The sequence below is a fragment of the Thunnus maccoyii genome, chromosome 17, assembly GCF_910596095.1.
Source record: "Thunnus maccoyii chromosome 17, fThuMac1.1, whole genome shotgun sequence".
NCBI lineage: Eukaryota > Metazoa > Chordata > Actinopteri > Scombriformes > Scombridae > Thunnus > Thunnus maccoyii.
Window position 1 is genome coordinate 13482699 of NC_056549.1, and position 15379 is coordinate 13498077.

Consider the following 15379-nt stretch of genomic DNA (forward strand, 5'->3'; position numbering starts at 1 on the left):
CCAGAGCTTAACAAAGTGAATACAAGCACTGCAACACAAGCAGTGCCTACTAATCTGTTGACTATAAGTGAAATGCTGTTTTTGGGTTCTGTTTGCTGTGTTGCTTATATGTCTACAGTACTTGTTGTATGGTCTGACACTTTAATGGTACACATCCATCAAGTGATGCCAGAATACTCTATTCTGAAATGTGTTTTATGGTTTCTATTCTTACCTGTGATTGTTTGTTACACATGAAATATAACTGTGAACATCTCTGAATAATTCCAGTGTTTCATGAAAGTGGTATTAGGAAGATTCAAAATGCATCAGGGGTATATTTACACAGTTTATTGATTTTCATTTGTTGATTAAAATACAGTAGCACATTCCTTTCTAGTTATTTTTATTTATTCTCTAGTAACATTATTACAAAAATTGATCATATGTCAAGTTTATTTTTAGTTCATAATTCATTTTAGTTTAAGATGTACACAAATAAAATAAACAGTAAAATATCTTTTCAAATGCATAAAAAGTCCATGTGATATAAGTCATGTTTTGGCAAGTTAACAAATACTTATGAAATAAAGGAGATGTTTTAGAGAATGTGTGTTTGCATGTGTGTGTATGACATAGACAGCATGTTTATACTCTACTATGCATATTGGTCATATGACAAAAAATGTCCCTACCAATGTTAAAACCAAATCTACGGCTTGCTGTATTATGCAAGAATTGGTATTTTTTGCAACTGGGCGGGTGCCCCTAGCCACTAACCCCTAACCCCCCCCCCCATTGACAGCTGTACACGTGCGTTTGTTGACAAGCTGCAGGATTTTGAACCAGCAAAGACGACATCAGAAGCCAAAGAACAATGTCGACTGACAAGGTAGAGTAATATTACAGGATTTTACACAAATATGACTCTGCATAGTTTTATTTATTGTGACATGGAAGATGAACACTAACATAATAAAAAGAATAACTAAAAAGGTAGACAGAAAATGACAACGTTTTAGTTTTGCTGAAATACTGCTAGCTTTTTCAGCCCATATACATTGTTTGCTGAGCGTGTGGAGTATGTGTGTAATCAAATAAAATGTTGTTGCCAACATATAGGCTAAATTGCACATAATATACATTGGATAGTGTAATTTATTACAAGCTAGCTGAGATAGGTTTGCAAGGTTACAAACTTTCAAGGCTTATTTGACATGAGATTGACAAAGATTGACCAAACTTTTTGGTGTGAGATGACTTTATTTATTTGCATCCTAGCCTGAGATGGAACTGAGGTTAGATGGCATTTGGCATCTGGAAAAACTACCAAACTCTGCGAGACAGGGATTACAGCGATAAGATTACAGCCTATGTCGCAATCTTTCATAAATAAAATTGACAGGGATGTACACTGCTGTTGGATTGTCGTTTTCCCATTAGCCATGAGACAGATCACTACAGCTAATGCTAGGACAGTATGAACAGTTTGCAACCCTGCATTAGTTTGCTCAATCAGAAAGCATAATTTATGCATACCCAACGGTGTATGAGGTTTGGATTTTTAAAATGTTTCTTTCTATGGTTTTTTTGCAGGAGTCAACCTCAACTTCAACTTCCTCTGAAGTAGGAGAAAGACAGAGTGGAGGGAGAGGTCAAAGGAGAGGAGGACGTAGGCGGAGGGGAGGTGGGAGCACAAGAGGGAGAGGCAGAGGAGTTAGGGTCAGAGAAGAGATTGACTCTGATGACCAGAGGAGGCTGCAGGAGAGAAGAGCAGCTGAAATGCACTCCTTCATAAAAATCTCATATCACATGCATTTAGCTTTTTGCCCAACTAGGTTTTTAATAAAACAAATAGTTTATGTTGTGGGCAAAAATCTCTTCCCTGACAGCTCCCCACAAGGAGTTACTGCTGGTAAAGGTCATGACAAGACTACCTGGCCTGATGTGTGACGTTTTGACGTTCTTTAGAGTTCCTCAGAGTCCCAGAAGGAGCACCATTACATTGCTGCACCTGCAAACTGCAGGGACATGTCAGCAGATATTGAGAGGCTGCCAGGCCCCTGAAAACTGTATAAACAATATGGGATATACGCAGTATTATATATTAGATGAGGGGGTTTTGCAGATGGAGTGGAGCAGTGACAGTACAGGCATGCAGCATACAGACAGTTTGTACTGTGACAGCATGGCCGTCTGGGTAAAGACAACAGAGAAGTAATTCCAAGCTGCTGTGTTTAGAAAATTTGTGATACATTTCCTGACCCAAGAGCCAGACACTGGCTTCAGGGTGCGCCGCCTTATGTAAACCAGTTTATTATAGCCTGCAATTGTAAATAGTTTTTTTTTATTGTTACATTTGCTATTTATGTGCAATGTCAACAGATGTTGAGTTTTTGATGGTTCATTGTTTATTTATTTACATATAAAAACAATTATTATTCTTATTTTTACAGCTCTTGAATTATTTACAAATACATATACAGCTATGAAAGCATGGAAAGTTCAGCATCCACTTCAGGGACCACCCTCTCCCGGTGAAACCTTAGTCCTGACAAGTTCAGATGTGGGTGGTGGCTGTGTAGCAGCAAGCAAACCCAAGCACCTATGATCGGGTCCTAGATTTTGTTTTCTGTAAAGGCCCGTTGCACTTCTCATCCTCTTGGCAAGAACGGCCTTCTGCAGGTCTGGGATGTAGCTTTGGTCCTTTGTCTCCTTCAAGGTGTAGATACTCCAGCTCTTGGATATCTTATTGTATTACAGTCTGTTCCTTGGAGAGGAAATGCAGTTTGTATTACAGTCGTTTTGCAATTTCACTGTTTAGGTAACAACTGTATGATTTATTTTAGTTGTACACAGCTGTTATACTAAATACTTACATCCATCACAGCTACGTGCAGGGAGGTGGTGGTTGTGGTGATTGTAATCAACAGCTGTAAGCAAAGTATGCATTTTGTATAAAGGTGGGCTGTAGGCAAAATGCTTTCCTGCATACATGAGGATGTGATTTTAGAAATTCTCCAAATCTGAAGTTGTCCTGTTTGGAAAAAAATAAACAAAAAACAAAAAGGTCCTGTCAGTGACATACTTCTCACTACAATATTATACCACAGAAGAAGCATCAGATGAGGCTTCATTTCAAGCCCACTCCCTTACTTCTACATGCAACTGAAAAGTTAGATCAAACAACAATTCTGATGTGACAGATAGGCCTAAGCACCAGATTTTGCACACAAAACAGAAACATGGAAGTTTTTTCAGAAATATTTGGTTTGTAATGGTTCTACAGGACATTGACAAATCAAATGAAGAAAAGTATGAGCAAAGCGCTCGTATATGTATAAAAATATGGCAAATACTAACATTTGCATGACTATAGAGGCATACCTGAAGATGATGAAGTTTTTTACATCCCTCAACCAGCGCTTGTCAAGAATGACGGCAGTAAGTGCCTGGTGAGCTGCTGTACTTGTAATCGCATCATATTATTATGAGTAGGATGACTGAGTTCATTCACAGCACTGAAAACACCCCAGGCATAAAGGTTTAAATCACCTTGTTTCATCCACAGCTTTTCATGGCTACTGTCATCTGTTGGCTTACGCTAACAGCAACCAGATGCTCATGTGTGTTGATTGCGGACATGATGTAGGACACCATCATCATCATGTGTAAAAATAGAACATTATATAATCAACATATATACATAATATACTGTCCTGGATACAGACATAAACTTTACATTTCAGCATGCCAACCAAAAAAAAACAGCGATATTGTTTTGGTTTATTGGTACATTACACACATTTTCTCCCAACATACCTTGAACTGTCCCTCGGTTGTTGCAACGATACCAAAAGTGGTTCACAGTGGGTTTGATCCACGCTTTGATTGCAGATTGGTCCTTTACTGTGCCGACCTGATTGCAAGATAAACCAGTGAGTGTAACAGGCGCTGTCAGTGTGCTGCTGTAAAAGGTTCTTAGCTGTAAAAGCTTTTTGCCCAAATTCTTTGAGGCATGCCAAATGTCAAGGGAATGTTGGAGACCCCATGCCAAACTTATGTTTGCCACACTCTGGATCTGCAACAAACAGTATAACCTGTACAATCAAACAACTACCAAGACACAGGAATCCAAATAATACATCCATTTTCCTAAAAAAGCAATGCAGTTATCCGTGCGTGGGCATCGATGATCACTTCTTTCACAGGAATTTCCACAAGGAGTAAATCCATGGTCCTAATGAAGCACTCCTCCATAATAACGGAATTTTCTGTCAGTTTCCTGCTTGTCAACAGTCACAATATGCACAATGTCTCTTGAATCTTGTTTTATGGTTGTGTATGTGCTGTACTGTGCAAAGTGGCCTGCAGAATGAAGAGTACAGCTGTCAGTGTGTGAAATGTATGCATCATCATAAAACTCACACACACACAAACAAACTAACAGCATACCCGGGGAATCCTTTCAGCCATCTCCTAATGAATAGAGAAATTGGAATATTACAGTCAAAGTTACCATTTTATGTACTTGACTTTCATAGCAAACAACAGACATGTCAATGTAATCATGGTTGACTAAGGTATAAAACATGAGTCACCTCGGACAACAACATGGTCCTTTTGGCACAAACGGGTTAAAACATCATCTCTGTTCCTTTCCCAGAGTTTTTCCACTGGTTCAATACAGTATGTGTCCTGTATCTTGAAAAAAGTGGATTGAGCCACCATTCCTATTTTCATAAATTTAAAAAGGGGTGCAATTTTGCAATAATTGTTCCCTGACAGCAGTATATTTGTGGTCAGCATGAAGTCTTCACCCTGCATGCCAAACTTTAACAGAGGTTGCAAATTCCACTTCCACAGACTGTGTCCACAGGGGCAAAATCAGGCCTGTAGAATAACTTTGACTTTATTTCATCAAATCATGGTTTTTGTTATTGTTCTGCCCAACCTAGATCTTCTTTGTCTTTAACCCCATAAAGCACTCAGGTATTAGCATTCTAATGGCCAGACTCAACGGCTTGGCGCCACCGGCAATAGCTGTACTATTTGTATGCATATGTCTTCACACCTTTACCGGCCAGAACCAGTTTCCCCAGACAGTCTCCCCTCCTCCATGCATGTAAATTGTGTATTCAGCTCCAACAACTGTGACAGCAACCTGAGTTGTTTGCACAGGTACTGGCAGAATATTGAGAATATAAGGGAGCTGAGCACACAACTCTCCAACAGTTGACTACAATAAAAACACTCCTATTTTGCCCCAACTGGCATCATGTCAAGTATTTCATTTCTTCATTAAAAGCTTCTTAGTACAGTTTCGAGCAACATACACATAGAGCACGGTGGAGTAAATACTCTCATCTTATCCATTCCAATATGACTCCAGTTCCCCGAGGTTTCAGGGTCACCTGAAATTGAAGTTTACCGGAGCATGCCGCCCCGGTCACTGTGTCAGAGTAATTGTACATCTGCACTGGTAACCGCAGGAACATGGCGAGTTTATGCAGATTGTTGTTCAAGTGATGCTGGCACTTTTCCCAACTAAGTCATCCTCTAGAAAACTTTTTGTTGGTCATGAATGACTCGTATGTCCTCATCAGGATGATTGGGCGTTGCCACATCAAGCTCGGCTTCATCCATGCTTATTTCATAGAGTTGGTTAATGTGGGAGGTTTTAGATGAGGCACCAGTAATGTGTAAAGAAGCAAAATATGTACATTGGTTCCATTCTGATACCCAAAATGAGAATTTACACCATTTGTTCTCACAAAATGTGGTCATTAGACCCTTTTATGCAGAGGTCCCACAATATTGCCATAAAGAAGACTCGTCATTATGCCGGTTTGGCATTTTTATACAGAACCAAAAAAAGTCGGGATAATGCTTACCCCATGTGTGATTTGACACAGCATGCTGGTGTTCTGGATTCCGAGGCGTGACGTGTAACACAACAGCGTCGGCATATAGAACTAAGTGTTGAGGTGCTCGTTCTAGCAGTGCACATTTATACCACTCTTCAAACTCAAGCAAAGTTGCTGTACATCATGCACAACATGTGATTTTTAAGATGATGTGTTATGTGGCGGGTCGCACACATAACACATCAAAACATCACACCCCTTTCCCAGCCTCTTCTATCCAGCACCTCTGACCAACATCCACCCAGTCATCATCTGTGTCAATACTGCACATAAACCACACACATAAACACCATAGACTGGAATGACATGTCAATAGAAGAAAATAAGATGGATTATTCCTCAAACCATTGGCCTCCTCCTCATCCAGAGAGTCATGCTGCTCTTGCATGCTGCAACCAGAGTAGAAAACAAATACAATTGAAATTTATATGTATATATAAATATATATATATTCAACAAAACAATGTATCGTGATCACAGATGTAAGGCAAACTCACCTGGATTCTAACACACCAGACTCTTCTGTTTCTTTGCCCAGTGGTTGAACACCTTGAATAGGAAACTCTTCTACCTTGATTCAAAAGATAAATAGGTCATATTCACAAGTTACAATATCGTGAAAGACTGGTTTAGAAATGCTAATCCAGGAAAACATACCTATCACAGTCTGAATCATTGTGAAGTCCAACTTTGGCACAGTGAGAGGACAGTCATTATTCACACCTATGCAAGAGGTTGCTTGTCAAAAACTGTAAACCTAGGTAGGTGTAAGAATTAGACAATTGATGCTATCTTTATTTATTATTAAGTAGCAGATATATAGCTGTGCTCTTAATTTAATATATTGCACAGAATGGCAAACTTGATATAACTAAGCACAATAATTCTCAAACATTAGCAGTCAAAGTAAGAACTCCATAGACTGCATTCATATTTCCAGTCCACAATCCCAAATGAACTTCGCAAGCAGCATTCAAATTAAAGCTTTTAAGTATAGAGTATATCTTTCTTCCTCCTGGCATTTCTTCCTTCTTCATAAGTACAGCAACCAGTCAATGACTCAGGCAACAATGTCTGAGTTATGGTTTTTCTTTTTCATGTTTTGTAGAAGTACGTGAGTTGGCACATTCTTAAACTTTCCTCATACTCCTGGACATGTTTCATTTTGAGGTGACAGAAGATGTCACTTCTATTGCTGCCTCTGGCAACAATTGTTGCTGTACATCCAATTTTTTTTAAAACCAAAGGCCAAACTGTTGCTGTTATTGGCCTATCAATGACATTGCTGTGTGACATTTAGAATCCATTCTATGCCATTTAAAAAACCACATACAGTAGCCAAATCTCTATCATATCATGACGCACTTCTAGTGTGGAGTAGTTGTCATACTGCTCACGTCTGACAGAGGCAGCAAATTTGAAAACTTTTACTGAAAAACATAAAAAGCACATTACCTGAACAAGCTGGTCTCTCCCCTGAATCCAACATAATCATTCACTAAGTCTGATGAAAGCAAGCCAATATCATTTGGCAATCTGTGGGCCTTTTGCAGTGCAGAGGACATGATTGATTGAAATAAAGGGAGACGATGGGTAATGCCGACACTGTCAGCTGTCCAATCCACAGAAAGGATTTTATGATTGATGGCAGGCAGTAGCATTTAGAAGTCTCACACCTCTGCACTGCACTCTCAGCACTCACGGTGATTACATCTGAGTGTGTGTATGTGTGTGTGTGTGTGTGTGTCAGAGTAAGTGTGTATGAGAGAGGAAGAGAGAGCACTGGTGTTTGTGTATGAGTCTGCATGTGCGGGGTTGATTACGGTGGCGATCGTCTGCCTGCGCACTTGTTTGTGTGTGTGTGTGTGTGTGTGTGTGTAAAGGTGAACGTGGAGTCTGTCCATGTGTGATTTTGTGTGTGTGTTGCTGTGGTAACGTGAGTGCTAGTGGTGATAATGTGGGACTAAAGGAGGGAGGGAGGCAGTGAAGGACAAGTGAGGATGTAGCAGGAAGAGATAGATGGAGGGAAGGAGTAAGTCAGGGATTGAGGGATGCATAAGAAGGAAAAGACAAATAAACATGTAGATGACAAGGTCCGGAGAAGAAGTGGAAGGAGCGGAGGATGGATGGCTATTTAAATAATACTGCAGCAGATGGGGACAGTGAGACAAGGTGGTGTGAAGGGGAGGGCGGGATGGAGAAGGACAGAAGGAAGGAAGGGAGGAATGCGGTGTGCAGGTAGAGTAGAGAGGGAAGGGAGGATGTTTGAGCAGCGGGCAATGTAGAAAGATGGGTCACCGGGGGATGGAGGAGGAAAGGGCAGAGGAAGGAGGGATGTACAGAAAAGGACACATTGAGGTGTAAAAGGAGGGAATAAACAGGTGAGATGGAGAAAGGAAGGGGAGGAGATGGGTGGGAAGCTTTAGTGAGCAGAAAAATAACATTGCTGCCTTCATGCTATAAAGTTTTCTCTCCTTTTATCACCATGCATGCTACAAATCTGAGGCTTAAAGGAATAGTTAGATATTCTGGGAAATGCTTATTTGCATTCTTGCAGAGAGTTAGATGAGGAAATAGATACAGTACCACTCTCATGGTTGTGTGGTAAATATAAAGCTGGAACCAGCAGTCAGTTAGTTTAGCATAAAGACTAGAAACGGGAAACAGCTAGCCTGACTTTGTCCAAAGGTTAAAAAACAGAAAATATTCTGCCTGCTAGCACCTCTAAAGCTCACTAATTAGCATGTTATACTTTATTTGTTTAATCCATGTACAATTAGGGCTGCTTGATTAAGGCAAAAATCATAATCATGATTATTTTGGTCAATATTGAGATTGTAATTATTTAACACAATTACTCATTGGCTTTGGAAATGAGTAATTGTCATGCATTTATTGAACTTTAAATATAATTCAACTGAAAAACAAATACAAATGTAAAAAAGAGATAAATAGATAAAATAAATAATAAAGAAATATATATAATTTAAATAAATAATATAAAAATAAATAAGATCAACTATGATGTAGTGCACTACCATAAACTACTGAAAACTCCTAACCGTTTGATAACATTAAAAGTAAAGTTAGGCTTTGTTGTTGGCTTCGTGACTTTTTTAAAAAAGGTTGAGAGAAAAAGATATAGCTTGACGGAGCTGAGAGCAGGAGAGAGAGCGCAGCGGTAGTCAAGCGAGCTGGAGAGTGAATGAAGAGAGGGAGCGGCGGTAGCGAGAACAAAGCCAGTGAATGAGAGTAATAAAACGTTATTTTCTGATTGTTTCATGACAAACGAAGAGAAATGTCCACCCCTTGTCGTAAACTGGTCCTAAAACGATTATCTTGTTTTCATAATTGTTGGAAGCAAAATTGTAATTGAAAATAAAAATAGATTAATCACCTAGCCCCATATAAAATCTATATTTGTGGTTTTTTGGGGTTTTGTGCAGATTAAATAAACAAGATATAGCACGTTAGTGAGCTTTAAAGGTGCTGGTAGGCAGACTTTGGTACCAGAGCAGTGGGAACAGAGTTGGGATAGCTGTTTCCCCTCGTTTCCAGTCTTTGTGCTAAGCTATGCTAACTGGATGGATGCCAACTCCAGCCTCAAATGGAGCGGACATATACGAGAGCGCTATCAATCTTTTCATCTTACTCTTGATAGGAATACGTGTATTTGCCCAAAAGTTCAAACTACTCCTTTAAACTCATTCGCAGTAGCCCCTTCCAATCACAGAAAACTCTGTGAAGAAGTGTAGACGCTTTAACACTTGATGTAATTGGCTAGTGTGTCAACAGATTGATTCTGTAGTAAATACACAGTAAATCTCTGTAACACCTTTGTAACCTGGCAGAGACTTACTTACTTTATTTTCCACAAGAACAAAGAAAACTTGGCTCGTGGCCCAGTTGGGTTGCAAGAAAACAACCATAAAAGTTCATCAAATTAAACTTGACAGGGCTCCGCTGACTTCCAAACAATACTCATCAACTGACTATTAACAGGAAGTTTAGTTTTACTGAAAATTTGTTCACGCCCCTAAAACAGTCTAGTTCTTGACCTTAATTCATTCGAAACTTTTGCACGATAATTAAACATTCAAATTCTTTTTTTTCTCAAGTCATAGTGCATTGTTCTTGTGTGTTATTACATCTGTCTCCTTGAATAATGAGAATGGCACAATTATTGGGTTGTGCTTTTACAAAAGCTTGCCTTTTAGTTTGCCAATCTTCTTTTTACCAGTTGTATTAAAAATGTAGATTATGACCCTCAAAGTGATTGTTAGGAATGAATCATTGTGAAGTTTGTATGCGTGTGTGTGAATAAGCAAGTGGATCCACTGTGCATCGGTATGAATGCATGATGTGTGTGTGTGTGTGTGTGTGTGTACATGTTCCTGTGTCTTTGTCATTGAGTTTCAGATGTAGGGTCAGTGACGGGGCAAACAGCAGGCTAATGGAGACTGGTGTGTGTGTGTATCAGTGCGGTTTTTCAGCAGAGTAAAGGACACAGCGGGCTAGATGAGACGCCGGTTGACTAATGTCTGTGTGTGTGAGTGAGCGTGCCTGTCAGGTCACTAACCCCCCAGGTCCTAGTGCCGGGCCTCACGGATTGTGAACAGCCACCTGTATGCTCAATCTAAAGAAATAATCCACTTTACAGTTCAGTTAAAATAATTGTTGGTACTGTATGTTGCATTTGTGGGTTTGTTGAAGCCAGAGGAATACCTCTGAGAACATTGAGGTCTATGTTCTATATTTTTGGGGGGTTGTGGATGGTTTAGAAGAATTTTATTATGTGAAACTTTTAATTTTGGTGAAGATCAGCTGAGGAAATTGTCAAGTTGATGATCAGTGGTTACTTCTCCTTACATTTTGAAATTTAGGCCTCTGCCCCAGTATGTATTATGTAACCATGTGTTTTTTGTAGTGGTTGACAGACAATGGCCACAGATGCCATTTTTAATTAAATGAAATATAATTAGAGCTGTCTATATATTACGATTGCGATTAATAGCATGATTGTCCAAAGTTAATCTCAGATTAATCACACATTTTTTATATGTTCAAATTTTACCATAAAAGCTAAACGTTAATACTCTTGTCAACATGGGAGTGGACAACATATGCTTGCTTTATGCAAATGTATGTGTTTATTGTTGGAAATCAATTAACAACACAAAACAATGACAAAGCTTGTCAGAAACCCTCACAGGTACAGCATTTAGCCTTTCAAAAATATGCTCAAATTATAACTTATGGCAAACTGAAGCCCAACAGACAACAGATGGGCACGTTGGCCAGCTAAATTTTCCATTACTTCAGTACTGATTAAAGATCACTCCCTGGATCCCTCACTTCAAAAGCAAATCACACAATGTAATTGTGTCCAACCTCACATGGGAAAAATAAAGGCTCACAAAAACATCCCTTTGTGCTATGGGATAAAAACAGGATAATACAAAATAAAACAAACAATTAAAGTGAGCAAGGAACAGTGGAAAGGGACTATAAGAAAGAAAATTACTTTTGCTCTTTGGTCATCATACAGGTTGTTTATCTTTTGTTCTGTGGTGGCTCTCAATGGTGATTAATAAGTTAAGTCGTTGGATGTGATCCGAATTATTTCACGCAGACTCTTGTCCTTCTCAATGTTAACTGTCCTGCAAGTTGTAGCCAGACGTTTAGCTATTGCTGTTGAAAGCTTGCTGCTTGTAGGTTTGTCCGTTGGTTTCCCTCGCACACTATCAAGTGTGGTTTGCTGCAAACAGGATGGATCGGGGCTAACGAGGCTGCCTGCATTAGCATAAGCTGTGTGCTTCGCTAGCAAATGGTATTTAAGACTAGATGTACTCCGGTGGTAACTCATTTCACATCGACAGTAACTACAGTTAACTTTGGTCTTGTCGATAGACTAGATTCAAAATATAAGTTTCCAATTTAATGCTAAAGGACTAAACTACAGGTGAGATAAAGGGGTCATCATAACAGAACCTCCATTGATGGCAGGGGTGTTGTATGGCAAGCCAAGGTATGTCAATGTGACACAATGTCATAGAAATACTCAGTGATGATGGGATTTGAAAAATATGAATTTAGCTAAAACATTATTTAAAAGCCAAGTCCCCTTTACTGGCCAGGTATATCTACACGTTTTGATAAATAAAGGCCAGTCTCAATTAGAAGCCAGGTCTAAATTAATTGTTTTTGCGGTTTTATCATCATTTGCAATCAGAAGTCAGTAATGAGCAAAATTCAGAACACAGCAGCGAGACATATCTCCATTATCTCTCTTTCTCTAAATCCAATTCAATTCAAAGGGCTTTATTGGCATGAAAGTGAAAGAAAGAGACAACGTTGCCAAAGCATCAAAATACAATTTGTCCAAATATTTGGACAGTACATATTAACAGTAATATGAACATTGTCTCTTATCTCTCCTCAGCTGATTTAGCTTGTTGCGCAACTTAGTGGCTCTACTTACGTAGGTCTCTCTCCCCCCGCCTCTCTCTCTATCTCTCAACACGACAATACAAATCCATCTACCAGACACCCACACACAACATAAGCTACACACAGTAATCATCTGTGATTTAACACTGCTCCTCATCATCGCAACAATGCTTGCTAGTACATAATGTTAGCCAAGTACAAAAACACAGCACGCCTGCACGACAACTGTTGGATTTACTCACCATTAGTAGCGACACTTGTAAAACTGAGTGAAACTTCATCATAGCTCCATTCCTCCCAACTTCTCTCCCTCTCTATCTCTCTCTCTCTCTCTCAATGCGTGAGGTTAGCAAGTCAGTTTTAAGCCTTAATATGTCATCGACCTGGACTGCTGTTGCCGTGGTTCGTCTAGCAGTAGCTGCAGCTGTAGGCTCGGTTGTGTTAGCTGCCAAGCTAGGCAGCTGCTGTATTTCAGATTTAGATACATTTTTAAGTTTTGTGAAAAATCCATCTACCTTTATTTACACAGGAAAGATTTGTTGGGCATAAATGATCAATTTTAAGGCAATACAAGTGAAATTAGGTTTTTGTTTTTTTGTTTGTTTTTAAAAAAAAACTGATTCCAAGGTATGGCAACTGCCATACTTGCCATACCCCAACTGATGCCTGTGATTAATGGTGTTTAAACAAATTTGCGTTATCGCGTTAACTTTGACAGCCCTAAATATAATTCAGTATCGCTGAAAAGTTTGGACACACCTCTCGTTCACTTGAAAATGTGTTCAAACTTTTGACTGGTACTGTATGTTTAATTATTCACTTTGATTTAAGCTAGCTTGAAATTAGGGTAGCTTCTGTCTTTTCTATTTTACGTGACAATAACACTTTAGTCAGAAGAAATACTTCTTATCCAACAATTCTTACATTCATGCAGGATACCAGTAGAAAGTTTGGATGCACTTTATCATTCAAGTGAATGGGAAGGTGTGTCCAAATTTTGGAGTGGTACTGTATATGAGTGCAGTCATTTTTAAAATCTTGGCTATAGCCCTGGTTTAAGCAGGAGTGCTGTTGTTACTTTGATAGTATCATGAACAAATTGATGATACTAAGTTTGTTCACAATTATTTATTCTTGTAATTAAGTACTGACTTATTATGTAGTAAGTAATGCTGGTAATAGTTTGGGGCTCATCAGAGGAAGTCCACCCATCAGCACAGCATGTAGGTCTGCAGTTGACCAGCAGCAACACCTTCAGTGCGGTACATCTGACTTTTTATCTCCAAATATTAAGGAAAAGAAATTAGCCTACATCTTTGAAATTTTCCAAGCGCAGAAGCAGAGACACACATACACACATCACACACACACCATATCTTAAAATTAGATATCAATACTGAATTAACTTTGCTTTGCTGAGCAGACATCTTTCAAACATGGTCCATTAGTGATTTGGGAACCCTTTCAGGTATTCACTGCAGAGTTTATTTGACAAGAAACTATGTCAGTGCATTAATTGGTATATCCAATAGTATTATGGTAACCTAAAAATAACTGCAATACTTACTCACATTTTAGTGATGGGCAAAGCAGTTCTTTTCAGCGTACTGAATCATTAGAATTAGTTCATTAAAAAGATTCGTTCAAAAGATTTGTTCACTGAATTGCTCAGTGCTTGACCAGAGCTCCGACTGCGTAGTCCCACTCACTGAACTGAGACACGGCCAAACGTTCAGCTCACCTCGCTAATTAGTGAACTGAGAACGATGGTTCATGAAGGACAAGCCAGTGAGCTTGAGCTGAGAATTTAGTTGGATAAAGATACCGTTTGCAAACTGTACAGCACGTATATTTTCGCGACACCTAATTATTAAATAAAATATGTGGTACTATTTATTACTTCGAGGCTTCAAGACATGAGAGGGAGGGAGACGGAGAGAGGCGGTCTCGAGCGACTCAGCAACTGTCTATCACTCAGGGCTCACATTCACTTTCTACCACCACTGTAGTATTGTTAAGAAGTATAATCTCTTGACTTTTGAATTTTTTTTGGCTAATGTCTGTTTATTATACAAGACGTTTAATGGTCTTGCCCTGCCTCCATTTAAACAATTAGTAACAAACTGTAACACTGGCACAAGGTCAACAGGAGCCTCCACTAGAGGGGACTGTTATATTAAATTTCAGTTCGCAAAGTTTAGCCAGACTGCTTTTTCAATCAGGGAGAGCAGGTTATGGAAGATTAGTGCACTACTTTAAAAACTTTAAATCTTGCATTAAAAAAAAGACTGAAAGAAAACCAGTCTTGCAGTCATTAGAGTTCCAAGTGGGCCTTTATTTATACATATAGTAAAAGTTTAAAATTGTTTTGTGTTTGTTTTTGCACTCCATGAGGACTTTGAACAATTATTTTGTACTTGATTGGTATTATTTTTCAGTTTTTGCCATTTTGTGTTTGCCATTCATATATTTGTTGCCATGCATATATTCTGCTGTCATGTATATTTAGTTGTCATTCATATTTATTGCTGTAATTCACATCTTTTAATACTATTCATGATTTTGTTGACATTCATTATATATTTTGTTCTGCCACCATTTTTTTTTTTTTTTTGCTCTGCCATTAATCACTCACTCATTTGTTCTATTGCTACTTGTTTCTATATACACTACTTGTGACATATTATGTTGTGCTGTACTGTACATGTGTTGCTGCTGTGGCAAAGTAATTTCCCTCCAGGATCAATAAAGTACCTACATACCTTGTCTGTAAGCCTGGTCTTAAGGTTACAATCACCATAGAGGTGATAAGTTCAGGTAGCCTAAAGCGGAAATATGATTGTATATACAGATTAGCAGCAACACACACACACACACACACACAATGAATTGAGTGTGTGTGTGTGTGTGTGTGTGCATAGTAACATTAAATGTTAGCCTATGCATATAATAGCAGTCTAGATAATGTCATATATCTGGATTGCAGTCCAAGACCAATAATGTTGAATCACTGCAGCTAAATG

General features: G+C 38.9%; 1 protein-coding gene and 1 long non-coding RNA gene across 5 annotated transcripts in view; one reads left to right on the forward strand and one right to left on the reverse strand.

Moving 5' to 3' along the window:
- The window catches only part of nkain2 (sodium/potassium transporting ATPase interacting 2), a 107432-nt gene that overhangs the window by 26658 nt on the left and 65395 nt on the right, over positions 1-15379 (forward strand). The window lies entirely within an intron of this gene.
- On the reverse strand, positions 1632-14915 carry LOC121881825. 4 transcript variants are annotated; one of them, XR_006091924.1, is made up of 7 exons: positions 12599-14915; positions 6564-6629; positions 6404-6477; positions 3802-6295; positions 3367-3500; positions 2859-3016; positions 1632-2749 (listed from the first exon to the last, which is right to left on the reverse strand). It is a non-coding gene; the product is annotated as an uncharacterized LOC121881825 (long non-coding RNA). The 4 variants fall into 4 exon arrangements; XR_006091926.1 differs by lacking the exon at positions 12599-14915 and having other exon boundaries at positions 3802-3898; positions 6252-6295; positions 6564-8526; XR_006091925.1 differs by lacking the exon at positions 6564-6629.